Here is a 21,174-nt window from a genome sequence, read left to right on the forward strand (position 1 = left end):
CGGGAAAGTTAGCATGTAGTGTGTGTGTGTGTGGGGGGGGGGGTATTTAGGAAAGGATATGGGAACAGAGAAGGGAATGAGGTAAAGAAGTTAAATTTCCATTACATAAGATTAGCGGTTTAAAAGTTATTTAACATGATAGATAGATAGATAGATAGATAGATAGATAGATAGATAGATAGATAGATAGATAGATAGATAGATAGATAGATAGATAGATAGATAGATAGATAGATAGATAGATAGATAGATAGATAGATAGAGGGTGGGGAAGTAAAATTTGCAATATTTTGAGGCAGGGATTGAAAGACAGTGTATGACCAATTAGTTTATTGAAAGTCATGAGAATTTATTTGCCACAAGAAAATTTACATAATAGAAAATGTTTTTATTCTATGTGTCCTCCTTCTTTCTCAATAACTGCCTTCACACGCTTCCTGAAACTTGCGCAAGTGTTCCTCAAATATTCGGGCGACAACTTCTCCCATTCTTCTTTAATAGTATCTTTAAGAAAGTCGACATTGCTGTGTGATGTTCTATTGCTAGCATGTTCTAAAACGCCCCAAATAGCAGAATCCAGAGGGTTCAGATCTGAGCTAGAAGGCGGCCATAAACATGATTCCCAAAAATTGCTAAAGTTGGATTTGTTGCTGTTGTCAACAAGTGTTTTGGTGTTCTTGTGTAAGATTTAAACTTCAAATCATATTTTACTGCATTTCTAACAGCCTTGTTGTCTACCTCAAGTTCAATTGGCATTTTTCTCATGGATTTGGTTGGATCCTTTAGGATTGTGGATTTGAGAGCTTTAATAAAAGCTTTGGTACGTTTTTTGTTGCTTCCTCCACTTCCAGACTTTCTTGTAATAGTTTTGCTCATAGTCATTCTCTTCTTTACATTATAAACAGTCTTTATGGACACTCCAACTATTTTTGAAATCTCCTTTGGTGTGACGAGTGCATTCAGCAAATCACACACTCTTTGACGTTTGCTTTCCTGATTACTCATATGGGCAAAAGTTTCTGAAAAGGTATGGATAATAGTGTTAGGTATGATTATGACATCAATATATGTTTGGTTTCAAAACAATTGACGTAGTGCCTGCTGAGAAAAAACAACTAAATGTTCATTGTAAATTTTGCTTCCCCACCCGGTAGATAGATAGATAGATAGATAGATAGATAGATAGATAGATAGATAGATAGATAGATAGATAGATAGATAGATAGATAGATAGATAGATAGATAGATAGATAGATAGATAGATAGATAGATAGATAGATAGATAGATAGATAGATAGATAGATAGATAGATTTAGTTCTTTAACGTCATGGTTATGACTAAACTAAACAGTGGCACCAACAAAAAATACAGAGGAAGTAATCACCAAAATGTGACAGTTTTTTGGTAGTTCAGTAATTTAGTAAAGAAAAAAAAAAAAAAAAAGACGAGTAGACTATCTGCCTTGGTAGACATCTGGCTTTCTGGTTTTACAAAAATGCAGCGTGTCATCTAAATTCCTTGGTGTGAATTATGGGACTGTGTGTGGTATAATTTTAACAATCCATCAAACTTAACTCTCACTTCAACAAAAACAATGTGCCAATATCCTGGAAGGGAAACAAGTTGCACAAACCTTTTTTTTTTTTTTTTTGCCTCCTACAGTCTTCTTTACTCGTTCTGCCTCAGTGACAACACCAATCCAGCTCTGATACCCTAAAGGCTATGGGTTAATAGTATGACTGTAATGACTTTTTCCACATAGCTGCCTGCTGCTACTGTCATCTCATACACAATTACTCCATGTGGGTTTCATCTGGGTCACTGTAATTATATTTTAGCTCATGTTAAAGAATTTTCTACCCTGCACACAGGTGTCATCGGTTTTATCATTGAAATAAGTCAATTAGCCATGCGTGATGGGGTTTTGCACATGTAGCCACAGACTCATTATGACTGGATTCTTGTTACAGTATTTAATAATCCATGGATTCACTATTTCCTATTCCATAAACAAAGTTCATATGTGAATGATATATATGAATTAATTTATTTATTTTGGTTTGCACATCAATCATTGCACTTAGTACAATAATCGTAATAAACATAAAGAAACAAAACAGGAATAGGCTGTCCTTTTCACCTGATACACCGCTTACATCAAATTAAATGTGTACAGCATCGAGCATGCACACCATAAAAAAAAAACAAAAAAATCAACAACAAAAACATATCTACCATCTCAATTCAATATTCCTAAATAATTTTAAACTCAGGCTTTTTTTTTTTTTAACAACTTAAATGCATCATCAGATTCATTCCATAATTTCAGACTTTTACCAAGAAAAACACACTTTGTCCTATTCAACCAGATGAAGAGGAAGGAACAGTTTGGTGTAACGTTGCAAAATCTAGCACTGGATTATATGGACACAAGGATAAATTGAGGCAATTTTGTTGGTCAAATGTCAAAGGTCAAGGTCACTGTGGCCTCATGTTTATTTATGTATTGCCTTTTTTATGTACACAATATCTCAGCAACGCAGAAGGATTTATTTTTTCGCATTTTATACAAACTTCAACTTGGCCTAAAAAAATAACTAATTAGATTTTGGTGGCCAAAGGTCAAGGATGTAATGACCACACAAAATGCCATGGACATACAGTCGCAGAAAAAATTATTAGACCACCCCATGTTTTCTTCAATTTCTTATTCATTTTAATGCCTGGTACAACTAAAGGTACATTTGTTTGGACAAATATAATGATAACAACAAAAATAGCGCTTAAGAGTTTAATTTCAGAGCTGATATCTATCCATTTTCCATGGTTTTCTTGATAATAACCAAAATCACTTCAGTTCTTACATCAATATCTATGGCATTGTATTGACAAAAACAGTGCTTTTAGGCATTCCATGTTTTCTTTTCTGTCTGTTTTAGTCACATGATACACACAGGAGTTAGTAATTGATTGCATAACCATTGGTTTGATAACTTTTGATGCTCTGATAATTTTTTCTGCGACTGTATGTACACAATATCTCAGGAATCCAGAAGGATTTTTTGTCCTCATTTTGTACAAATGTCAATTTGGCCTAAAAAATTACCTGATTAGATTTTGGTGGCCAAAGGTCAAAGGTCAAGGATGTTGTGACCACATAAAATGCCATAAACATATTATGACACTGGGATAGTAAACACATCTGATTAAGCTTATAGTTAAACAAATAAAGGAAATACAGCTGTATTGTTTCGTGCTCTTATGTTATATCTTGAGCTCTTTTCCAGTAACTTAGTGCTGACCTGTTCTTTTTTTATGGACTGTATATATTTGTCATGTAAAATTGGGGTAGGATAATATAAACTTGGCTTCTTCCTAATCCATTTCAGACATAAAGCGTTGTTGAGGAGCCACAATAAGGAAGTTGAACGTTGTGGGGTTTTTGTCTTTTTTTTTTTTTTGGTTGGCTTTTTGCCTTCAATACTCTGGAACGTTCTGTTTAAATTTGTGGTTTCTCTTTGCCTTTTGTTCACATTTGTATTTTGTTTCTACTTATGTCCAAAATAAACTTCAAAGTTCAAAAAACAGAATTTTAACGCAAATTTACACAATTGTAGCCTGATGAATGAGCCTAATTTTCCTCAAACAAAAACTGAGTGACATCATACATTATTGAATCTTTCATAAAAGATGCATTTGTAAGTCATATTTTTCAGCTTGTAAGTTGTCAAAAGAGCTAAATGAAAACAACCATATGTTCAATCACATCCCATAGTAGCTGTAAATGTTCACAGTGACCCTGACCTTTGACCTTAGGCCACCAAACTTTCCTCAGTTCATACTTCAGTCCAAACAGATGCTTGTACAAAATTTTAAGAGATTCGGTTACATCATTTTTCAAATATTTTGTTACAAGTAACAGAGCTGACTGAAAACTGGATGTAGTCCGCTCCTTAAAATTAGACCAAACCTACATATGCACTCTTAGAAGACAAAAAAACTGATATGAAATTAAAAATGAAACTGAAACACTGAATAAAAATAAAAGCAACCGTATCTATAGCAAACATGAATCCTGAACAGTTAATTGAGAAAACGCTGAAAATATTCCCATAATAAACAGTATAACTCTCAGTATTACACTCACAGTAGTCCTATAGATCATGCCCGCTGTCATTAGGAGCTGCCCAAACACTTTAAGAGGAAAACCAGGATTATGTCGATGCTGCTGAAGTCATAAGTGTCTCATGCTGCACCCCCACCCCCACCTAAGTACCTCCAAGTAAGAATAATTTAATGCAGCCTGTCTTGTCTAAGCCCATGCCCTAAATTCCCGTCTGTCCACAGCTTTATTAACTTTTTTTTTAAGGACGGGTCAGAAGGATGTGTGACGGCGGCTGTTGTTGTCGTCTGGTTGTAACATCTGTCACTTGACTGTAAGGGAGCTCAATTCGTTCACAGTGCCGTCGTCTTGGGATTGTTCTAAGTTCAATGTTATCAGGAAAAGCCAGGTTCACAATGTGGCCTGAAATAAATTCTATAAACAATGACCTAATGCTGGCACGGGTGTGATGATGTGACGATGAATCGAACCAAGTCTGAGGCTCAGATTCTAGTCTTAACCCTTTTGTGCAAATTTTCTTTATTTATTTATTTATTTATTTATGTATTTATTTACTTATTTATTTATTTATTTATTTATTTATTCATTCATTCATTCATTCATTCAGACCATGCAAAGAAACAAAATAAAACAGAACAAAGCAAATTAAGTCAAAACAAAATAACATTTAAATGAACAGAATCTATCTTCAAGTACATACAGGTCTGAATTTTTTGCATGGTCAAAAAGGAGTAGGAAGAAGCATAAACTTATTTAATCCTACCCCTCAGGTGCTTTTACACCTTTATCACTAACTTAATACAACAATCAAACAATACATTTTTCCTAATTTTAGCATCGAACCACAACCAATACATAATGCAGTAAATGAATTATACACAACAATATGTTCATGGCAGTACAGTCATACAGATTCAACAATTCAACAATTTTCTTCAATAATTACAGCATATTTATCAATACAACATTATCCATAAACAAACAGCCCTTATTGTCATTAGTAAACACTGTACCTCTCAATAATCAATTATTTCTTTTTTTTTTTTTTTTTTTTACTGAATAATACTTTGATATTTGTTTTATTTCCACACACAATTTGTTCCACAATTTTACTCCAAATTACTTACACGTTTAATATTTGTGACCTATGACAGCAATCAGTGGCAGTAAATAATGTACAACAAGGTGAGGAGTAAAGATCAGAGGGTTTATTATGTGAAATGAAAAATGATGTAACTAGAAAAGCACTTCAGAGAGCGCAGACCTCCACCAAGGCAGATCAGCCCCCCACCCATCACCACCAAAATTTAATCATTTTTTCCTTGTGCCAGTATCAACATTTCCTGAATATTTCATCAAAATCCTTCCATAACTTTTTGAGTTATCTTGCTAACAGACAGACAAACAAACTTCTTCCCACCCCTTTTCATGGCATGTAAATGGAACTATTGTGCTGTTCTTCTGTCTAAGATTGTTATGATTGTTGATATTTGTATTATTATGTATGTTTTACTTGTTTGCATATATGTTAACCCTTTGATGTATGAATTACCACAACCTTAGTCAAGATTTTTTTCCTCAGTGTTTTATTCCTCTTTAGGCATAAAAAAACCAATGTGATTGACATTTTTTTAATTGACCTATTTTTTTATGGCGTTATAAAAATGTCCACTCGACTGGACACCATGTGTTTAATTTTTGAAGCAAAGAATATCAGAAAGTGATATACTGTGTGAAAACTATGAAATAAAAAGATTTTTCATGCAGCTAATCTGATGTTTTCTCACATTTTAGCACTATTTACTACTCACTTCATGGAGATAATATGCAAAAAAAAAAAAAAGAAAACTTTTAATTACAGTCTAATAACAACTAGCAGTTGATTTATACTCAAACATGTTACTGCAGATCAGGTTTATCAAGAACAGTAAAGTTGCAGTAACTTTTTGCAGCGTATGAGATGATGCATAAGTGTCCACTGTGTTGGACCAAGAAACGTGTATTTACTGATCTACTGTGTGAAAACTATGAAATAAAAACACTTTTAATGCAGCTAATCTGATGTTTTCTCATATTTAAACATACTCTAATACTAATTATTACTCACTTCATGGAGATAATATACAAAAAAAAAACATTCTGGTAAAGAAAAAATGATAATTACAGTGTATTAACAATCAGCAATTGGTTTACACTCAAACATCTCACTGCATATCAGGTTTATCAAGAAAAGCAAAGTTACATGATGCATAAGTGTCCACTCTGTTGACTGATACGGAACTAAAACAACAAAACCCGTAAATATTTAAGAGAACAGTGGGAGAATGACTGTCTACTGTAGTGACCAGTATGCATGAAAGGGTTAAATTTCATTGCATGTTCGGAATAAATCACTAAATCAAACCAGTCAAAATCAACCCCCTCTCAATCACCACCAAAATGTAATCATTTCTTCCTTGTGCCAATATCAACATCTCCTGAAAATTTTATCCAAATCCATCCATAACTTTTTGAGTTAGTTTACATCTCCCTTTCAATATCTGACAGGTAATTCGAACAACTCCTCAACTCTTTCACACATCTACATCTTCCAGTTTTGTTAAAGTCTCCTCTTTCTACATCTCTCTTTCACCTGAAATCTTACTTTTTTGCAGCCCGTGATCTGTAAACCTCTGATTACATGTTGCAGGAGCCGATAGGACGGAGATTTTTTTCACATCAGCAGTCTGCCAAAGCATGAGGCACTGAGAGAAGAGGGACGAAAACCCAGCAAAGCGCCCAGACTGGCCCCTAAGAGCCACCTGATAAGCCTCCTGTGGATCCCTTGGCTGTAAATAGTCATTAGCCAGTGTACTTGTCAAAGCCTGGCTACAGTAGCGTCTCAGCCAACCCCAAATTAGCTGTGGAGTAGAAGTCTGCCGCTGCACTGTTACGATTCAACAGCAGACTATTATTATGACTGCGGACAAACCCTACAGAAATCATCATATTATTACTTCATAAATATACTTGTGTCTCTTATATTTATTTAGATTCTTCAGTGAAAACAAAGAGCTATGTCAAGGGTAACTATTATTCTCAGTAAAATACCAGAGGCAAACATCAGCTGGGAATAACTCTGTTTATACAGCCCATATACAAAACAATACACAAAACCATGTTTTACTGTCCACAAGAGATTTCTATCACGACTTGCAGGCATCTCACCAGACCAGGCCTGGGTTACTCATGGGGACAGAAATATCAACAACCATATAAAACCCAGAGAGGGAGATGGGGGCAGTAGATGGAGAAAGAAAAGACCTGTAGTAGTAGATAAACTTGGAGGCGGTTGGAGCTCAGTTGGGATGTGCCTGTGCCTTTAAGAGAGTCCCCGAGCCAGGGCCGAACGTTGGGAAAGTCGCCCAGTGCCTTTCTCATGACCCCTAAAACGAGGCCTTCGTCCTTCTGGGTGCGTGGATGGATATGGGACATCACAGATAGCCCAGAAAAGGGATGAGCGATGCATTTATACACCACCTCATACACTACATGGCTTTTTTTAACACATGCACTAAAAAAAAAAAAAAAAAAAAACACATCCTGAGTTTTTGCTTTTGTGAAAGGATCTCAGTTGTAATGTACTCTGACATTCATCCAAGCGCTGCTTTTTGTTATTGTTGTTGTTAATTTTCCACAGGGTTCGTATACGTTTTTCAAGGTCAAATTCAAGCACTTTTAAGGGTTATTTTCTAATTTTTCCCACCAACCCACCTTATTGCTGGGGTTAAATACATACAGTCACAGAAAAAATGATCAGACCATCAAAATTCATCAAAAACAATGGCTATGTAATCAAGTACTAACTCCTGTGTATATCATGCGACTAAAACAGACAAAAGAAAACATGGAATGCCTAAATGCACTGTTTTGTCAGTACAATGCCATAGATATTGATGTAAGAACTGAAGTGATTTTGGTTATTATCAAGAAAACCATGGGAAATGGAAAGATATCAACTCTGAAATTAAACTATTATGAGCTATTTTTGTTGTTATCATTATATTTGTCCAAACAAATGTACCTTTAGTTCTACCAGGAATTAAAATGAACAAGAAATTGAAGAAAAAAAGGATGGTCTAATAAGTTTTTCCACGACTGTATCTACAGGAATACACATACTCATGATTTTTTTTGCACTTGTTATCACAATGATGTACATTGTATTATGCTATAAACATTTAAATTCTGTTTCATAATAGCAAAAAGTTGAGAAATTAAAGAATACAAAATTTTACCTGAAAAAAGGGAAGCCACTTGGGTGCATGGATGGATATGGGACATCACAAATAGCCCAGAAAAGGGATGAGCGATGCATTTATACACCACCTCATACACTACATGGCTATTTTAACGCATGCACTAAAAAAAAAAAAAATACATCCTGAGTTTTTGCTTTTGTGAAAGGATCTCAGTTGTAATGTACTCTGACATTCATCCAAGCACTGCTTTTTTTATTGTACTTATTCATTTTCCACAGGGTTTGTACACATTTTTCAAGGTCAAATTCAAGCACTTTCAAGGATCGTTTTCTAATTTTTCCACCACAGCACGTTATTGCTGGGGTTAAATGCATACAGTCATGGAAAAAATTATCAGACCATCAAAAGTCATCAAAAGCAATGTTTATGCAATCAAGTACTAACTCCTGTGTGTATCATGTGACTAAAACAGACTGAAAAGAAAACATGGAATGCCTAAAAGCACTGCTTTGGTCAGTACAATGCCATAGATATTGATGTAAGAACTGAAGTGATTTTGGTTATTATCAAGAAAACATGGAAAATGGATAGATATCAGCTCTGAAATTAAACTATTATGAGCTATTTTTGTTGTTATCATTATATTTGTCCAAACAAATTTAACTTCAGTTGTACCAGGCATTAAAAGGAACAAGAAATTGAAGAAAACAAGGGTGGTCTAATAAGTTTTTCCACGACTGTATCTACAGGAATACACATACTCATGATTTTTTTTGCACTTTTTATCACAATGATGTACATCGTATTATGCTATAAACATCTGAAATTATGTTTCATAATAGCAAAAAGTTTAGAAATTAAAGAACACAAAGTTTTAACTTAAAAAAGGGAAGCCACTTGGAGTTCTTAAGACACACTCGGAGACACTGAGACAAAGATTAAGATAAAAATGTACCAGGAGTTGACCTGAGAGCACCTGAGAATTTACTTTTTGACATCAAGTTTTATTTTTTATTTTTTTGGAATTAAATTGTTTATTAGACCTTTTAACAATATCCAACCAAAACATTTTGTCATATAATGTTGTTTTTGATATATTTTTGTATCACATTTGATACATTTTGTGTGTTTTTTTTTTGACACTTACATAAAGTTTTATTTTTCAAAATGTATCACCTCTTTGAAAGTAGCTTTGGCTCGTCATGCATATTCAAGAATTTCAAGCACCCGTACGAACCCTGTTGCTATTGTCTGTATTTTTAGTCAGTAGTGGCTGGTGCTAAAGAACACGAGATCAACAGAATGTGAACATATCAGTAATGAATTTAGACACAGAGGCAGATTTTCAATGCTGGTCATCATAAGCCTTGGATTCTTTGACAGAATCGCCTGCATTTAAGGCTTAATGATAACTTCATGTATGTCATAGGATTCAAACCTGTTTCCTAGATGGTGACCTTAAAACATCATCTGACCACAGACCAGTTGCTCAGATGTTACCATCCATCACCATGTAGCTGAAAGTCATTTGTTTCTAGTCAGAATCATTTTAATTGAACACAAATCAAGGGGTTAGCCGATAGCAGGTTAATTCATATAAAACCAAATTCTGATCAGAAAACACCAAAGATGAGACAAAATCCACACTCATCCCATCATAACTTGTGTTTATTTTTTTCTTGTTTCTCTCATTGAGTTTTAATATGATATTTATAGTACTGGATCTGCTTAGTCGAACATCCAGTCACATAAAGGCAAGAAAATAAACACAACTCTAAAGGTCTACAGGGGAATTTTTTTAACCCTCCAATGAGAGCACAGCGTTAAGTCACCTGATCAACAAAAGCTTTCAGAGCCACATCGTTACACAGATACCACAGTTGTTTTCTTTTGTTTTCTTTAGATCTTGTCCACAGGTCGTTCGTGGTTATCGGGTGCACCTGCCATGTTACTCCTCACCTGGCTGTGATTGGTCAGATGAAGTCTTGAAAAACAGATTGTCCCGCCCACTTTAGTTAGCTGTGTGCTGTCCAAGTGTCAACATCCCTGCTTAGCTTTCTGCCATTTTCACAAATATGCGAAGTAGTACGAAGAATTTTCAGTTGCCCACTTTTCCACCCTTTTGTCCCACCCCCCGTTGGGACCAGTGACTTCTATTTTAAATACTTTTTATTTTTCATTTTTTCTGTCTCCGTGATAGACTCAGTGGGTGATGGCAAATTTTTATTTTCAGTTACCTTTTATGTTGCATTCACATGCTGTCGGGAAGATGATGCTTTCCACTTATGAAGTCAAAATTACCAGTAAGTTGTGTTCAAGTGTTTTTGTTGTTGTAGTGAAATGAAAAATGGCTGACACACAATTTATTGTGATCTGCTACTTTGGGGAAATATTTTTTGATGTGTTAATTCTGTTAAATCTGCTATAGTATTTTATTTATTTATTTATTTAGCTATTTAAGTAGCCTATCAAAATTTTCCCAGTTCTCCAGTGGAAAATATGACATGAGGAGGCATTCATGTGCAATTTTTGAGTTTGTAAACACTACTTAAAATAATACCTATAGCACATGAAGGCAGGATTAGAACCCCTAAAAAAAACCTTTTTTGGTTTTACCCCTTTTTCATGGTTTTTATGTAGTTTCTTTAGTTGTTTTCTGCTGTCCATGAGTTGTTGTTTTCTGTTTTTTTGGGGGAAACCTAACCCATGTACACATTAAATTCAACATGACATAGAAATGAATGAAATACTGCTAAAATGAAAAAAAAAAAAAAAAATACAACTTCAGTAAATGATGACATGAAGTGCAGGTCACAGAATGAGGTTTATATCATTATAATTTCAATATAAGAGCTTTATCTCTGCAACATTTTTGTCAGTCTTTTTGCTATATGTAATTTTAAGCACTTTTACTTTTTTTCAATGTAGTTTTAGTTTTATTCTAAAAGATATCTAGTTTTTGTTTATATTTAATGTAGTTTTTCTGGGGGGTTTGTGTCAATTTTTCTAGTATTACTAGGAAAGCCTTTTAATAGATGCAGGATGAAATAATGCACATCAAATTTGATGAACAAAACCATTATTTATTTAAAACTCATATTAAGAAAAAGCTTTTTATTCATTAGCTAATAGAGGAAAGCAAAGAGAACTGCAAGTCTATTTTATTTCCACGTTTCTCAAAACTGTAATTTGTATTTTTGCTCAGTTACCGACAACACGTCACACATTTCCACTCACCACTAGTTAAGACTCTCACAACCAACGTTCCCATAATTTATCCTGTGGTGACACTAAAAATATGAAGGTTTGTAAGTGCTTAAAATAGTACAGAGGATTATTAGTGACTCTGCGAATGTGGGGCAGGAGTTTGAAGTCTGTAATAGTGAGGCTGAATATGGTCTTTAGAGGTCAAAACTGTCTTTAAAAGATGAGGCTCATATTGCTGCGTTCCACGTTCTTTAATCACTGCATTAATCCTGCAAGTGTGACTTTAATTAAGGTAATATAATTAGATTAAGGTGTTTACATGACCTCAGGCTTAATTGCAGGATTTTAGAATTAAATTATGATTGAAGTATTGATGTAGTGGATGAAAAGGCCTGGATTTGGATGGATGTTTGATATAATGTTAGCAAGTGCACGCTACAAAAAAAAGAGAAATTATTAGATTATTACGAAATGAGGATTTTTATTAACTGTGACAGTGATAGTTTTCTTTTTTCTCGTCACCATGAGGTTAAACCTACACTAATCTCCCTGCAGGTTCGTCTTCTCCTGGGCCATGTGCAATGCACCATTGGGTGTAAATACGTAGGATTACAAGAAACCACGGCGCACTCCAAAGGACTGATGATTGGACAGCGAACTGCCACCCCAAAAGAGAAAAAGTACATGGTTGTATTCCTTTGTCATTATGTATGTACCGATAAATCCCTCAATCTCTGTCCTCAAATCAAAATTGCACCAGTTGCAGGGGACACATACATGAGGGCTGCTGTAATCCCAGCTCAAATTGGAAAGGGGCTTTACCACACATCCATTTGGTATTATTCTAAGAAATAGGCAATTACAGATAAGTCTATAGTTGTAATTTGGGCAAAAACCACATTCCATGGCTCTCCGTTTGGCAGCCGGAGGGGATGTGTAATATATTTTCAGATTAAGGAAGTGTTGTCAGGGCAACAATGGAGAGCGAAACCGGAAACAAACCAGTGTTGTCACATTGTCATATATATTGTGTGCCGAGCTTTAACACATTTTACGGTATAATGAGCAAAGGATCTGTGCCCTAAGTGGCCCTGTTTTTAAGAAAAAAAAAAAAAAAAAAGGATAAAAAGAACACATGCAAACCTCGATTCTAAATCACTTCGAGTTGCCACAGAAAATCAGCAGTGATAGCGTGGCGTTCGCATCCTCCATCCCAACGGAGCCTTTGAAGCTCGTCTGGGTTGACCTTGTTAAATAAGTAAAGTCCATTGTGGGACCCACCTGGAAAACAAATGAAGATGTTCTTGTGCCAGATGGTGTGTCCAGAATAGAGGAGCAACTGTACAGCGAATGGTCGAGAGATAAGGCTTAGGTTCAGACAGTTACCTCCACATTGAAAACCCATTCACATCACCACCACATGCACACAATACACATACACACACACACACACAGCGCTGATGCCAGGACTGAAAAAGGCACTGTTTCCTTTGCATATTGTCCAGGGAAAACAGTGCGTGTCATTGAGGTGGTCCCGAAAGCCACTATATGACACCGGTCTCACAAAACTACACTTCTAAACAATCAACATGACTTAAATATAGACCTGGGCGATAAAGCCAGAAAGTTAAATCACATTTTTTTTCAGTGTTATTGATGATTTATGATTTTAATCAACTGTTTTCTGGCTCCGTGAACTAAACACAAAGCATGATTCAATACTCTTTCTTTGCTAAATTTATCTGGCATATCCAACGAGAGAAACACATTTACACTTAATATAACACAAGAAGCAAACAGGTTACATTTTGGATTTTTGTTGAGCATGAAATCTCCCAGAAGAATAATCTCAACTGTGGGATTTAGATAATTTTACCCATTTCAAACAGCAAAACCTCAGTTTATTGAATTAACATGATATATTTTCCATCCCTGCTTTAAATATATATATTTTTGTCTACTTATTTTCTCTATGTATTAATCTGCTTGTTATTTTTTTAACCATTTTAAGGAGTGTAATCAATATAAAGTGAAAAATCTGTTTTTTTTTTCACGTTTGGAAATAATGACCAGGATCAATTGTAAAATCAGCATCAATAATCAGAACATGAACACCTATTTTTTGTTTTCCTTTTAATTATTGTCTGGGTAATTTGTTTCTACTGTAATTCTATATTTGCCAGTGTTATTTATCTTTTGTGGCTGTTTTTCCTGTTACTTTAGCTTTGTTCCTTATTGTTTGGTTAACTGGTGATGCTGTTGTACTTATCAGTTCTGAGTACTAAATATATTATTATTATTATTATTATTATTATTATTATTATTATTATTATTATTATTATTATTATTGTCATATAGTATTATTTGAGGCGACTGAGTTTGAGTTTTCTGTATTCTTGGGCTTGCGACACATTAATTTACAACACATAATTTACACCTCCTCAAACTCCATATGAATGCACTTCATAATATTCTGTTCAAATATTAAAAATAAAAAGCCCTTTTGCCATATTCTGAATAATCTGCTGACTCGATATTTCTGTATTCTCAGGCACACACTGAAAAATCTCAGCAAGAAGTTCCATTAGAATAAGAAATGGTCAAAGTGTCTTCATATTTACTGCAGTGAGTGAAATAGCATAAAAAAGAATCCCTGTAATGAGTTTCAGGAGAAACACTGCTAAAATGACAGGGGGGTTATATTCATTTAAGTAATTATAATGTCGTCCATAATTAGGAACAGCTTATTAAACCTCAGTTAATGCAATCACACTGGCCGATCCAAACATGACTTTACTGAGATAATCTTAATGGGTTCGTACTGAAAATGACTGTTTTAAGTGTTACACGAGCGAGGGTTTAATCTGCAAACACGCAGTTACAAAGATGAAAACACAGAAATGTAGTAATTAAATTAACAACAACAAGGCAACAGTAAAAGTTTAAAACACATTGGTCACACAATTCTCTGGTCCACAAGTAAAATGCCTCGAGAATAAAAGTTTGAGTCACTAATAAAGAAAAATGAAGTCATAAATCCTGGTTGGCTGTAGTTTCCGAGAAACAGTCTTCAGTCAAAATGTGAAATAATGCGAATTAATGATAGAATAGATTTTACTCCAAAGGAAAGTTTATATCCGCACTACCAGATCGACTTCAAAACACCGTCTGCACATTACAATACATTCACTGCACAGGTTCTTTATTAGGAGTGTGACAAAATATCAATATGGCAAACTATCACGATATTTAATTTTACAATGGATTACTGACGCGCTCTCGCCGCATATTGTTTTTTTATTTTTTATTTTTTTATTATTATTAAAATTAAAATATAGCCACTATAAACTTCTTTCACTTTCACTCCACTTCCTCTTTAGTGAGTCAAGTCACTGTTTTACATGTTCTCCAGGGGGCAGTCTTCATGCAAGTGGCTGAAAATTGGGCCGAAACCACAGAAGAAGAAAAAACAAATGGCGCTAATATGGTGGACTGGAGCGGTGAAGTTAAACTGAAAAATGCATTTTAAATCAAAAGTGTGGACTCACTTTGACTTTTACAGTGTGGATGGATGTTCAAAGTGTGTTAAGTTTTGCTTTCGGTTTACACCAGTTATGGAACGCACCCCTACAAACACACCGATATATCGTAGGTTATTAAAAGCAATATAACGATAATCGCAGTATTGCCATATAGAGATATTATCGTGAGCCATGTATTGCATATCTTATCTTGAGGTACCCTGAGATTCCCAGGCCTATTCTTTCTACTGGAACATTTATAAATCTACTGGATAAATGGACATGAACCTATATATATATATATATATATATATATATATATATATATATATATATATATATGTGTATATATATATGTATATATATATATATATATATATATGTGTGTGTGGAGTAACACTTTATCATATACAATGAAAATATCAGCTAAACAGCACTTTTGTCATTTGTTTTCCAATTCATCTCATTAATGCACCTAAGACTTGGCACAGCTAAAAATCTTTTACTAGTCTGTCGCAACAAAGTACTCAGGCCTTTAGATTACACCTTGGCTGGGCCGATTAACGGTGTGCCCAAATTAAATGTCCCCAAATTAGTGTCCCCAAATTAAAAATAAAAAAAGGCCAGAGCAGAGTGTAAACGAAAGTATCGACTCACTCGCCCCTGCTTTTTTCCTCCCGTAAAACACATCGGTTATAATATACAAGGCTTGTTCATAACGACAGAGAAAACATTGACAACAACAACACATATGTACCGAACAGGAAAGCACAAGTATTCATGCTTCCCGCAGAAGTCATATTTTGTGATAACGTTAGCACAAACACAGAATCCAAATGCAGAACTCCGACAACAAAAGTTAGTTCCAAAAGGTTTATTGTTCACACACAGGTGAAAAAATATAATGAGTGACAGAATCTTGAGGATAATGGTTGGGGATTTTCTCCTCAGATTCGTCCTCCGGATCGAGGGCAGCAGCCCGTCTCCCCGAGCGGTGTTAGGAGTCTTTTCCCCGACTGGGGAAAAGCAAAGGGAGGTCAGGGACGGAAACAGGTCATACACAGGCAGGCTAACAATCGAGCAACAGGACATAAGGACTAGGCAAACTCACGTACCGGTAGTCAGGGCGAGAAGGTCAAAACCAGATCAGATGAGGCAGACAAAAACCGACAGGGATCAGGCAGAAGACGAAAAACCGAGGAATCCAAAACAGGTCAAAAAACAGGCAAACAAACGAGGTCAAGTACGCTGGTCTGAACTACTGGAGTTACAAACTGGCGACTGACAAGGGGAAAAGACAGGGTTTAAATACACAAAAGGGAGGGAAGACAACTAGACACAGGTGAAGCAAATTAGGGCGGAGACAGGTAATCAGGAAAGAGGTCAGGATGAGCGGGGAACAGGAAGTAAAGACGACAGACAAGACACATGAGGGGAAACTTAACAAAATAAAACAGGAAGTGACACACAAAACATAAAAGACAGACAAGACCAGACTATTGTCTGGCAGCAGGTATGACATATTTGCGCCGTTTGATTGGTCTAAATCACCCGTTTCGGCCAATGAGAGGTGATGAGAGCTTGGAGATTGACTCGTACGTTGTACGCCAAAGGTTTTCTCTCAACAACCATGCCTCGTGGGCGACCTATAAGTTCAGGCCGCTCACATAACAAACGCAGTGAAACATATGACATATGAATTATCTGCCTGCATGCAGTCCTGTGATTTTGGAATTAAAATCAGCTGGCCATATGCTGATCAATACTTCTGGAAATTAGACTTGTGGAATCCATGCCTTCATACTCTTGAATATATCTGAAATAGTCTGAGAAAACAGGAATTACTGTTGAAAAATCTAATCCCGCACCCACCCCCTCCGCCGATTCCAGCATCTGATGTGCCCAAATTAAGGTAATCTAAAGCCCTGGTACTATCTTCTTCTTTGTGGTCCGCTGAGGTGAATACTGTCTAAAAAATTTAACACCAGTCGGATCTAAAAAGGCTATTAAGCAACAAGTTAAAATGTGTTAGTGGTAAAATTGGGTGAAAAAATGTAAAGCTTTATTTTCATAAGAATCAAATCCACAAGAGTGAAGATGTAGACTTGATTTTCTGGCCAAAACTATAGGAAGTAGAACTACACTGTTGCTCATAAAGTTGGAATATTTCTGTTTTCAGACACATTCCTCTTTTCATTCTTTTCTATTTGTCGCCTTTGACCATTAATGAACCCAGTTATAGTTTATGTCGCAATCATTTCATAAGAAGAGGTAAAAATGTTTGATTCTATTTATTTATACACCAACTTTTCTATCTCAGCATTCAACTTCGATGCCTCACTCCCACTCATCATTAACATAATTATACACACACCACACTTATGTCAACACAATACATCTGATCAGCATTAGTATCTCCAACAGCAACCACTTAGTTTGTCTGTCCCATTGTCTTGTCTTCTGTCTGTTCTGTCCCACTGTCTTGTATCAGTCTGTCAATTTGTTATGTCCTGTCCTTGTGCACTCTCTATGTCAGGGGTGCCAAACTCATTTTAGTTCAGGGGCCACATTAAGCCAAAGTTGATCTGAAGTGGGCCAGACCAGTCAAATAATAACATAATAATATAGAAATAATGTCAACTCCAAACTTTTCTCTATGTTTTAGAGCGAAAAAAGTAAAATTATGTGATGAAAATATTCACATCTACCAACTATCCTTTAAAACAATGTGAATGGCATGAACAAACTGAAATTTCTTAAGAAAAATAAGTGCAATTTTAACAATATTATGTCTCAGTTTATCATTTACACATGTAAATTACAACTTACAGATCATAGTGGATCAACAAATACACAAAACACTTAGTAACGGGCAGAATATTGGTAAACTTGAACTTCAGACATTTGAAAATGTTCATACTTGTTGAGGTTATTTGTGTTTTTGTGAAATGAAAGTTTGTTTTAGTGTAAATACAGTAAAATGACATGAAAACGTTTATATTTACAAAGAGAAAAAAATTGGAGTTGTGAGTATTTATAGGTTATTATGATAGTATTTTACTGATCACTGGAGATTAAATTGGTCTGTATGTAGAACCTGAACTAAAATGATGAAAATCTTCAGTGTAATTATTGCATTTCACAAATTCATTCCACAGGCCAGACTGGACCCTTTTGTGGGCTGGATGTTTGACACTTCTGCTCTATGTATATGTATACTAGCAAGGAATGGATGACAATATGAGTGTAAAACTTGAGACTGTTACTTGTTAAGCACAAGCTGTAAAAATAAAGTTGTCCTCTGAAGAGGGGGGGCGGTGGTGGTGGGTTAAAGAAAAAAATTATTCCAACTTTATGGGCAGCAGTGTCCATACATCACTTATTTAATGTGGTTTGGTGGTGAAATAACTTTATTCCTAATCAATCCAGTATCGCTCATCAGTTTTTCTTGACATTTTCAATCAAACAACCTTCCCAACGGCTCTGATTTTTACCCCAAAAAAACACCAAGCGGGGTGTTGTGGAGCTCGTCACAGGACGTTTGCTCATTTCCTGCTCTTGCCTGCTCAGCTACAGGGACTCAAGGAGCTCTCAGCTTTCCTGTTGCTGCAGGCTGCTATTCATGAACATTTCCTCTTTGCATCTTGACCACTCGGTGTGTTTTCAGGACACACCTGCAGGACGATTGATGTGAGTCAAATGCTGAGGTCACAGGTGCTGTATTGTCCTATTGTAGCAGGAAACTGAATCACAACTTGTTCAAACCTGCAGCTTAGTCATGACTTTAATAAATCGCCAAAATGTCTTGAAGATTAGGGGTATGTATTGGCAAGAATCTGGCGATACGATACAAATCACAATACTAGGATCACAATATGATACATCACGATATAAAAAGGCAATTTTTTATTTGTTTCTTTTTTTAAAATTATTATTTCTTGGAGGAATTGAATTACACCAGAAATATGCACAAATACTAAACACATTTTTATTTGATCACAACAGGATCTAATGTTATATCACAAAATGTTCCTGTGTAAAAACTTAAATTATGTTTTATAGACATTACAGATTAAGACCCTGCTCAAATGTTCATATTGTATTAGTTCATAATTAACATCATAACATTATTTTTGTGCAATCCCAAAAAAGGAACTAACATCCGCCTCTCTCAGATTGTAAAAAGTGCTTTTAGGATGCTTCAACTAACCATGATTTAATAAAACAGTGTTAAATAATAATAAATAAGATATAAACAACAAAGAAAAACAAAAAAACAAAAATGAACCTCCACCATATCTGCATTCTAATAAATACCTAAAAATATCAATACAGTACTTTTTAATATCGATATAGTATTGTGAAATGAAAAATCGCGATATATTGCAGAATCCATATTTTCTAACACCCCTATTGAAGATGTCTACACCATAAAACCATCGTAGGTGGGAAAGAAGTAGCGTTTTCCAGGTAATATCCCTGCCTCGAGGTGAAATGAGACAGCCTGAGATTGCCTGTGTCAGCGCATGGGATTGTTTTGGCAACAGCACTGAAGAGTACACACAGGATCTGGGCAGCTGACAGCAAATTCAAGCAAAATGTGAAGCTCCCACTTGATTCCACATCTCACAGGCTAAAATAAAAGTCACCGGCCTGTCTTTTCAAATGCAGATGAATATCTCCTGTTTTACCATATGTGACAAATCCACAGCCATGTTTAACCCATAAAGACCCAGTGCTAGTTTTGTGGCAGTTCCCAAATAAATTTTTCACTCCATTTAACCTTTAATAAGGGATTTATCACCATATATTATAAGACTATCCTATTAATTTAGTAACTTTTCCACCATAAATCATGTATTTTCCTATATTTAATTCCTAGGCCATGTGGATGTCCATTAAAAGCTCAAAGTAAATTCAAAGGTTATTCTATCAAAACAGAGAAAACTGGAGAAAAAGCACTTTTTTTTAGCCACATCTTGTTTTCCTTGCAACGATGTTTAGTCAGTTTTGTTTTGTTATTTATGTGTTGCTCAATGAGTGATAGGAACAGCTCCGCATCATTACTCACTGGTCTTTTTCAGGAAAAATATCAGTAACAGAACATAAAAACATCCTCTCCATCCACTGTCATTGATCCAACTCTGTGGGTTTTACTGGTGAATTAATGTTGCAGAAGATGACGCTGTTTCCACGGTAACTATGGAGCCTCTGAACGTCCAAATGGGTCATATCTGATGACCATGAAAAGATGACAAACGGCATTTTACACCAATTATTTACATGGCTTGATAGGATTAGTGAATCAACAGGTATTTACATTTTTATGTCAGTAAATGATTTTGGTTGCTGGTGAATGTTTGGGTCTTTATGGGTAAAGAGCTTGCACATTTGTGTTGCTACTCTTATTTTAATGACAATTTGCATTCAGATTCCATTGCACACTAGCTCTCTTCCTTTTATAAAGCCTTTGGGGAGTGTATTTTACACCAGTTATTTACATGTAGTGATAGGATGGGTAGATCAACAGTTATTAAACATTTTAGATCAGTTGACGGTTTTGGTCACCAGTGGCTGTTTGGGTCTTAATGGGTTAAAGTGAGTAAAAATGAAAGTTGAAACAACAGTAATTATGCTGTTTTAGAATCTCTAAACCAGGGGTGTCAAACATGCAGTCAAAACCGGCCCACCAGAGGGTCCAAACCAGCCCGAGGGATGAATTAGTGAAATACAAAACTTATACTGAAGAAATTCACAATCAAGGATGTTAAAATAATTATAGGTCAATTCAATCTAAAGTGGGTCAGACCAGTAAAATACTATCATAATAAACTATAAATAATGAAAACCACATTTTTTTCTGGTTTTTTTATGTTAAAAAAAGGAAAATTACACAAAAAATTGTATATTTACAGACTAGCCTTTTACAAAAAATCTGAATAAATATGAACAACCTGAAATATCTTAAGAGAATTAAGTGTAATTGCACTAATATTCTGTCTATTATTAAACGTTTTGTGTATTTGTAGATCCATCTGTAAGTTGTAATGAACATGTGAAAATGAGAAGCTGAGGCCAAGC

General features: G+C 35.2%; 1 protein-coding gene across 1 annotated transcript in view; it reads right to left on the reverse strand.

The window, feature by feature from the left end:
* esama (endothelial cell adhesion molecule a) overlaps positions 1 to 21,174 on the reverse strand; it is a 132,509-nt gene that overhangs the window by 109,946 nt on the left and 1,389 nt on the right. The gene's annotated exons all lie outside the window — the stretch shown is intronic.

This window comes from Sphaeramia orbicularis, chromosome 14 (genome assembly GCF_902148855.1).
Source record: "Sphaeramia orbicularis chromosome 14, fSphaOr1.1, whole genome shotgun sequence".
Lineage (NCBI taxonomy): Eukaryota > Metazoa > Chordata > Actinopteri > Kurtiformes > Apogonidae > Sphaeramia > Sphaeramia orbicularis.